Below are 9418 nucleotides of genomic sequence, written 5' to 3' on the forward strand. Positions count from 1 at the left end.
TACTATTTTTCTGCACTAATTATTTAAATAATGTTTCCTATTCAGTGCACACCTATGGACTTCTACCAATGTGCTATTTTGAGGTAGATAATATAGTTGTAAGCTGATCTTTTTCATTTTCTTATCAAAGCCTTATAATTCCAAATGTATAAAATAGAAACAATAACATGCTTGCCTCCTGGTTTTTACGATTACATACAACAATTCATACATGTGTTTAGCACAACCACTGATACCTAGACACCCTCAAGAATGGCAGCTTTAGGGTCTTTTTTAAATCATGCTTATTTATTTCTTATTAAATATGTTTAAAATAGTGATAACTTCTTTCTAATTAGCTTTTCTTCATGTTAGTGGAAGATAACTCCTTATTTCCAAAACATGGGGTGGTTTTTTACAAGTGGTAAAAAGTTGGTCAAATATGAATACTTGGTTGGCTCTTGACTCTGTGTAGAATCACATCAAAATGGGTTGCACCAAAAATGGGAAGAATTTGTGTCACTGGTTGCCATTATAAATTCCTTCATAAGTAAATAAATAAAACCACCTCATCTCACTTTCCTACTGCCAAATTAACCTTTCTAAAGGGTGGCTTTAACATTGATTACTCTGTTCATGAACTTGCAAGGACTCTACATTTTCTACCAAATACGATCCAGATTTATCAGCCGAGTATTCATCCCTTGACCCACCTTCCTAATGTTTTTGCCCATCACTTCCCATCGAGGTTTCAACATCCTTTCATGTACTTCTTTGTAGATGCACCATGATTTCTACCTGCTGGCCTTTTCCCATATGCTTTGGACACCTTTAGAGCTTCTTTAACAATTCTCTCTGTATTCTCCACATCACATCTCTAGCTCAGCTCCAGGAAGCCTTTACAGAAATTGGAACTAATCTTCTCTGCCCAAGGTACTACTCTCTTAGCTCTCTTGAGGCACTTCTTACTTCCTGTCTTACAGTACAACCCACTTAAGTGAGTGATTTCTTCTACTGGACTATAAATTATTTAAGTTCGAAGTCCATGTCCTTTTCCAACATTCTATCATACCCAGTGCTAATAGAGTACATTGAACATTGTAGGTGTTCTGTACATTTTTATATTCTACCAATTTATATTTGTATACTATAAATTAAAGGCTTAAGGGTCCCCTCAAACTTCAACATTCAATAGAGATGCACTAAAGGGCATGAGTCCTAACTCAAAATTTGGTTTAAGACATGATTTACATCTACTGATACATTTTTAAAAAATATGTGGAAAGTTTTGCCCAAACTTTAACACATCCAAATTGTGTCATAGGTATTTTAAAATAAGATAAAAAACAGGATTTAAATTTAAAACTTCAAATTTTGGGTAATCAAAATCTAGAACCATAAGTATCATTTGCTATGTATTTAGAATATTGTTTAACTTATAGTAAGTTCTCAATACAGGATTAACTAAATTAATTGAAACTTTAAAAATATTATGAGTATATGCTTAGAAATGATCTTATTATATATTAAGATTACCTTTTATTGTAAATTTTAGTTTTTTCATTTGTTTTTTCCAGTCAACCTTTTTAAAAAAATTATGGTGAATAGTATTTCAAATCTGGGTATTTTCAACATTTGATCACAACCTGAACTGTTCTGTAGAGAGCAGTCAACCTGTGAACTAGCATTGTACTTTATTCTCCAAACCAACATAAAAATGAATTAATATTATTAGCATGTCCATGATTATAACTTTTTCCATCCCATAGACTGTCACACACTCACTGAAATTAATGGAATTCTGAGAAAAGTCTTAAAAAGTATAATGGCACAATAGAAAATAAGACATTTACATCAAAGTAAATACTTTTCTCCAAAGGAAGTGTAAAGGGAGTGTGTTGAAAACAAATTTCTTCTGGTTTACCTCAAGGTATTTTTCTACTTTTTCACGTCCTCCTTTCCAGAGCTACTGCTCACTCTAGTTCTTGCTTGCTGAATATTCTGTGTTATTATCCACCTCTATGGGTGTTTCCTTTTCTTTGTTTTATATCAATTCATTCAAGGAACATTTTCATTTCTCTATTTTTTCAATTTTCCATAAATTATGACTCATGTAAGGCATTTTCTGTGTATGTGACAGATTTCCATGAATGTTGTGGAATAACAGGCTTTATATCAGAACCTTCCAAAGAAATTAAATAGTACACAGTTTTGTTAGTAAAAGAAGGAAGGCTTTGCATCATGTTATATTTTTAAATTATTCTCTCTCCTCTCCTTCCTCCATTCTCCTTGTTTTCAACTCCTCACATTCCTATTCATTATTATATAAAGTAGTTATCCATCTTTTTCTTATCTCTAGCCAACCTTATCATTCTAAGTAAGCATTTATCAAAAAATTATCCTAAGAGGAACCAAGCTAGGAAAAGCCAAAGTATTAGATCTCCCCAAGAGGAATCTTGGTGCCAGCTGTAACCATTGTTTTAAAGCTGACTACAGGTGTAATCTCCGAACCCTTCTCAGCTACACTGCTGACCACATGTCATCTGGAGATGGTATTCTGAAATCTGTAAGTTGAAATGTATCCAAGTATGACCTTTGGGTGTCAAGTAGGGTGATACTGTCAGGAGTGATGTTTCACTGTTGTTGCATGCTCTTCTCTCCAAAAGAGGCAAAATCTGTCCCTCTCATTGAGTTCTCATTTTGCCAGTTCATATTGTACTTATATTTATTTTCAGGCAGACATCTTTTCTTTTTCTCTATTTACAGCTGTGTAACCTTACACTTTCTTACCTTTTGAAGAAATTCCCACTTTGAAACTCTTCCAGGGTAGAAGAAAAACATTTGATTGGGATAAGACAAACAATTTAAGAAAACAAAAAGTTGTTTCCTTCACTTACTTTCTGTATCAAGAATAGAAAATTATGATTTTTTTTAAACCAGCAAGAGCTTGTTCTTATTGCATTTCATGCTATTTCTGAGTTTGTGAGCTCTCAGCAGCCTTCCATGGTGTCAACCCATTATATACTTAAAAAAAAAAATGCCTCCATTAAACTTTAAGCTGTCAAGGATTACAACGAAAAGATGCAATTTTTTTCACTGCAGGAAAGGTCTGATTTAGTAACAAGCTATAAGCTAACAGAGCAGCAGAATCCACATATAATGTTTCATTGCAAGGGAAAAAAACATGCTGCTTTTTTGTGTGCTCCAATCTTGTTTTTTCTTTTTATTATTTAAAAAAATGTGTAGTCCACTTAGCTTTCAAATGAAATAGAGACAAGAAGAAGTGTGTTCCTCTTACATTTGCAGCTACAAATCTTGGTGTTCAAGCACATACTGAGATGTGGTTAGTTTACACACTTTTTATGGTAGAAGGGGCACCATTGAGGAAAAAACTGTTAGTCCACATTGCTGTCTAGCTTACATATTTAATATTGACTTAATTAGTCATTTAATTTCAAACACCCTTACTATCTATAGTTCAAAAAGACTATTTATTTTCACCACAATGCATGCATTGAAAGAAGGGACTGAGTGGAAAGCCAGGGTGGCCTGGTGCTTTCTTGATGCAGAAATGATCTGCTCCTCCCCCACTTTTGCTAGAGCATCACAATGTCAAACATTCCGCACATATTCCCTAAGGAATCTGCCAGGCTAATTAGGGTGAGCTTCACCATAAAGAATACAGTTGTTAAAACAGCTTCTGTACACACTAGAGAAATGAGCGTTCTTTACACACGCTGTGATTTGTTGCTGCAATTTACAGTCATATATCTCTTAGGAAATAACTCATGTGGTGTTATTTATTGCATGTATGATTATTAATGATATATTAACAACTGTTGAAAGCAACTTATTTCACCTCAATAATTCTGTACTTAGCTCAATGTTTAAAGATCCAGGAAGACATCAATTTTCCAGAGAAACAAAACCTTTTTAAAATTGTTTTTTGTTTGTTTTTCTCCAGAACAGTAAGGAAAATGTCTAAAGTCTGTTAAATAAAAGAAATATTATTTTACTTTCCTTAAGAAAGATTTTTATCATGGTTATAAGAGAGTATATATTTAAGACTGAATTACTTACAATTTTTTGAATTTTTCAATAATTCAGACCACTCCTACAATCCAATGTCTGATATCAAAACTAAAATGTAAATATCATGTGCCATCTTTATTAGTAATTTGAATAGAGACGTCATGTACACAGCTATTTTTTTAAATTAATGTTACTAGAAGAAATATGTTGCTGCTCATTCGAAATCTAAATATAGTTATCTAAATACTTCAGAATGCTGTGTTGGTAGTTTATCTTGCATTTAAATATACAAGGGAGGTTAAGCTACTGACTTAAATATTATGTGTGAGACATCACACCATTAGGCATTGATGAAAACTGAGCTCTTTACTGCTTCACCTTCAGCACTGACAGATTTTTACCAATTAACTAATACCCAAATGTCTTCTGATAATTGGAACATAGAAGGAGAATGTTTTTGTTTCAGAAATTAACAATATAGCATTAGATCTAAACTTTCATGACTTTTTGAGCCACGTTGTGGGATGATTTCAGGGCCTCTAGACCTATTTTGGCTTACCTGAATTCATGGGTGCTGTGTGCTTGCATTCCTGCAGACAGCTTTTCTAAAGATATCAATTGCATTACAAGGGTGGCGCATTTCCAGAGAGACAAAGGATTCTGCCTTTTGAAATATTCAGAGATCTGAAGAAAGCACTGCACTATACTCAGCCTCATTACCAAACACTCAGATAATATCATAGATTTACATGATATTAGAGACAAATAAATGATTAATTCAGCTTTGGTGCCCAGAAAGGACAATTGTTGACACAAAGTAATGCCATGTGATGAGAAAGCACTTTAGGTTACTAGTTACTTAAGTTTATAAAATCATTTATAGCAAGTGTTCATTTTATGAGGCTTTTCAAGCTCTTGTGAAACAGTTTTGCAATGAATATTGTCAGAGCTGTTAAGAGCTGATATTAAATAATACCTTCTTTGAAGTATTACCATTGCACAGTGCGTGTGACTCTGTGTGTATTTTAAAATGGATTGCATTAAAAAGTCAGTCTGAAGGCACTTGGTTCTCAAGAGTATGATGCTAGAGGTCTGAGGGAGAAAGCAGTATAATAACAAGTAAGCAAACAAACAAATCAACAAGCAATGGGGGTGGGTCTCTAGAACAATTTTTCTAGCGAGATTGAAAGGACAGGACTTGAAGAAAAGCAAGACATCTGCATATCTAAGGAGAATGATAGCATCAGATAAAACAAGTGAATATCAGGATTGAAAAGGCTGCAGGAGTTTGCAAGCAGATGTCACAAAGCATACAAGAAAATGTCAAAAAAAAAAAAAGTATAACAAGCAGCTAAAACTGGTTGCAGAGATTAGGGTGCTAAATATATGCATGATGAGAAACTACTCTATGGCTTACAGACCCAAGAGCTGCTTCACAAACAAGAAAGGGAAAAAGAGCTTCATAAATAATTTCTTAAAATAAAACTGGGGTCAGAATGTAAACAAAGGTAAAAAACAAGTAAGGCTCTGCCTAGAATTTGCCTCCTTATCTATTTGCCAGCCAATTTTACCAGATAATGACAGTATCACTTTTATTAAATAGAAATTGTAAAATGCACTAAGTCTGCAAGGAAAACAGAAAGAGATATCCAGATGTAATTATTATAATCTCTAACTTTCAGAAGGCTGCTTTATGAAATATTACAAATTGGAATTAGAATTGCAGAATTGCAGATGTCTTCACTGCAAAACCTTAGAGTAGAATTAAGTTTCCTGAGCCCAACTTAAGGGATTCTTATTTAATGTAATTTTTGATATGACTCAGTTCTAATTCCAAAAAGACTCACAAATTTACTCTAATCAGATATGAATAATTTAGAGATGACAAGTTACCTGATCTACTATGCAAAATCAATAAACTTTACAGGCAAACTGCCATGCAGACATTAGCTTAATTTTTAGCTTAAACTTTTACCCTCATGTGACAGCACAAAATCCTTCCCTCTTTAAAACACGACTAGGAGTTCACTATTCCGCAGGATTAAGCATTACTATACCAAGATTTGTGCCCAAACTCAGTGAAACTAGAAAACATTACTCATGGGAAAAAAAAAAAAAAAAAAAAAACCTTACAAAGTGATGGCACAACTATCTTTTTGTTTCTCTTTCTTTTTTTTTTTTTTTACATAATTATAAAAATATTTTTTTATTTATTTTTTAAATTTTATTTTTTGTTATTCAATTACAGTTGTCCCATTTTTCCCCCATTGCTCCCCCCTCCCAGCCCATCCCTTCTCCCACAATTATATCCCTCCCCGTTGTCCATGTCCATGAGTCTTTGTTTCTCTTTCAAGGACACACTACATCTGAAGAGACCAGAGACCCTTAACAAAATAGTCTTAAAGATTTTGTATTAATTATGCAAGTTTCTCTTAAAGGCGTGTCAGTGTTGTTCACCAAGACTGGAACAAAATACATTCTCAATAAATATTTGTTAACTTAAATTTTCTCTGTTTTCAAATCCTTTGAGCCTTTACTAGTTTTGTAGCTGCTCCTGGTCTTCTCAGCTTCATAGATAGTTAATAAATGTGGTCCTTAATCAATCCTGTCTAAAAGATTCCTGTTCTCAGTTTCTTTTATATGTTTTGAAAGAGTCACAGTGCTTTCTTGTTATGGGAGCATCACTTACATAGTCACCATCAGGACAGTGGTTCTCTGGCCATCTCATTTCTTCTGAATCTATCTTATCCACAACATTGCCTTTTGTGTTTTCTCCATGTAGACTAGAACCTCATGAGAAATTCACTTTTCATAAGGCTATAAACAGACTTTCTAGGAACTACTAGCAAGCCCTATCACTTAAAGAATTCAATTGAATTGGAAAATGATAGTTTTATTAGTGACAATATGATTGATGATAGATAAATGATGATAAAGAGAGAAAGAGATACATACCACGTGAAGTTTTAGCAGTTAAAAAGGTGGAGCCATTACATTACATTACATTACAGCCTATAGGACTGCTCTGAACTGTCATTCCAAGCTAAGTCTACTCCAATATTACCCATCTCTCAGAGCTCAGTTATAGACCTTTCTATCCTCATTCCTGCAAGGATGCTTAAACTATGAGGTTATTTTCAAAACTCCTCTAAAATTGGTCATTGGTGCAATTAGTTTGGACATGTGTCAATATCAAAATTTGCCTACCAAAAATCTACTTTCCTCATTCTATAATAACAGATACTAATTTTATTCCAAGAGGAAATATGCCCATCTGAAGAGCTATGTTTCCTAGCCCTCCTTGCAGACAGTGGCAACCAATGAGAAATAAGAATAAGGGATGGAGTGAAGCTTTCTGGGAAAAATTTTAAAGGAGCTGAATTAGGTGGGTATTGCTTTGTTTTGTTCTCTCCCCTCTTCCTTTTTCTTCTTGTCTAGAATGCAGACACAATGGCTGGAAGTCCAACAATCATCCTGGATCATGAAATGACTTTGAGCATGAAAACCATTGAGGGGAAAACTGAAGATTCTAGAACTGACACATGTGGGGCTACCATACTCACTCTTGCTGAATACCTATGAAGTTATTTACATAAAAGAGAAATAAAACACTCATTAGTCTAATCCACCAGGTGTTGGTGTTGGGGAAAAAGATTCATTTCTCTTATCCACATGTAATTCCTAACAGATTTAGCATTATTTAGCCTTGAATCCAGTCATTAACAAAACGTTGTTGTGCCCTGGACATTTGTTATGTGTCAGATATTTTGCTCCATATTGATGAGACAAATTGAAGTGAGAAATAGTCTTTGCCTTCCAAGAGCTCCCATATGCAGTAGAAAATCAAGAAAAAACAATTAGTACAATGCAATAGCCTAAGGAACTGTGGTAGACAACTCTCAGGTGCTGAGAGAACATACAGGAAGAACTTGAAAAAGTGATACCTGAGCCATGTCCTAAAAGCAAGCTGAGTTGCCTGTGAAAGGAGTAAGAAGGAAAATAGAGATTAAGGGTTGGACAGCTGGGTGGAGCACAGATTATATGATGCTTTTTACACCATGCTCTGGAATTCAGGGCTTTGTCTGTAGGTGATTAGGAGAAATTAAAGGATTTCCAAAAGGATGAACAAAATTAGATATAGTTTGGATTCATTTATCCATCTGGGAATTATTTAGAGAGAAGTTTGAAAAGAAGAAGATGAATTAGAGCATTGTTTGTTAGATAAGCCAAACTAGAAAATAAGTGATCCTGATCAAGAAAAAATGATTCAGTTGAAAAATTATTTGGGACTTATTATTGATAGTCGTCGTCGTCGTCGTCGGCAGCCGTCAGTCTCGAGAGACGATGGTGTAGCTTCTTAAGAGTCTATCTGCACCGCCGAGAATGGCTGTGCAGTCCGACTCGGGAGTGACATCGTATCTGTCTCCTCCCGTGTTGAATCGACATCTTGCGATGACGCTGAAGCTACAGAGCCTGGGCAGGGTGATAAGGAGGGTCTGCTGTTGCCCATGCAGCAGACCCCCCCTCTCTTCGCAGCTGAAGGGTCCAAGGGAAAGACGGAGTCAATACAGCTTGGCTTCAGGTGCGCCGCAGGAGTTGCCGGTGTTGACTACAGCGTCAAACCGCCTTAGGGACTCCAGCTCCGGATTTTCTGTCAGGGTTTACTCCCTTAGCCTTTCCCCTGAAGAGGTATGCCGCAAGGCAGCAGAGGTTTTTTGGAGTCAGAGTTTTCCTTCTCTGATGTACCCTGACTGGAAGATCGAACCAGCGACACTTAGCTCGCAGGCCGACGCTCAATCCACTGAGCTAAACCAGCCAGGGTGGATTATTGATAGTACTTCATAAGTATTCATTATAGGGGATGATAGGGTAGTAGGTAGAGTCAGGTATGATTCAGGCTTTTAGAGAGGAAAGATAGGAAGAGGAGCAAGTACTTTGAAGGTAGTATAAAATTATAAATTTAATGTAGACATCATGATCTTGAAGTGGTATAAAATAGCCAAGTGGATATCTATTGGAGGTAGTTATACAGGGTGGGGCAAAAATAGGTTTAAAGTTGTGAATACATCAAACACAGTGTTTATTCTTTATTACTTATTAATTTTTATACTGCTTTCCACACAAACAATTGTAAACAAACACCTGAGTTTAGGATAGAGGTATATGTTGGATTTCGGAATCATCAATGTCTAAGTAATGATAAAGCTGTGGACACAGGTGAAATCATCCAGAGGATAAAGAGTTACAGGAATAGACTTCTGGAGAGCATCACCTTTTTACAGACCAACAAAGGACAAAAAGTCCTTGGTGGGGGCTGAGGATGACCAGACAGATGAAGGAAACCAGGAGAGAATGGTAAATGGAATGCTAGAAAATTTTCAGATAGGTTAAATGTTGCAATATTGAA

Source organism: Furipterus horrens, unplaced genomic scaffold (genome assembly GCF_987537825.1).
Source record: "Furipterus horrens unplaced genomic scaffold, mFurHor1.1.pri manual_scaffold_5, whole genome shotgun sequence".
Lineage (NCBI taxonomy): Eukaryota > Metazoa > Chordata > Mammalia > Chiroptera > Furipteridae > Furipterus > Furipterus horrens.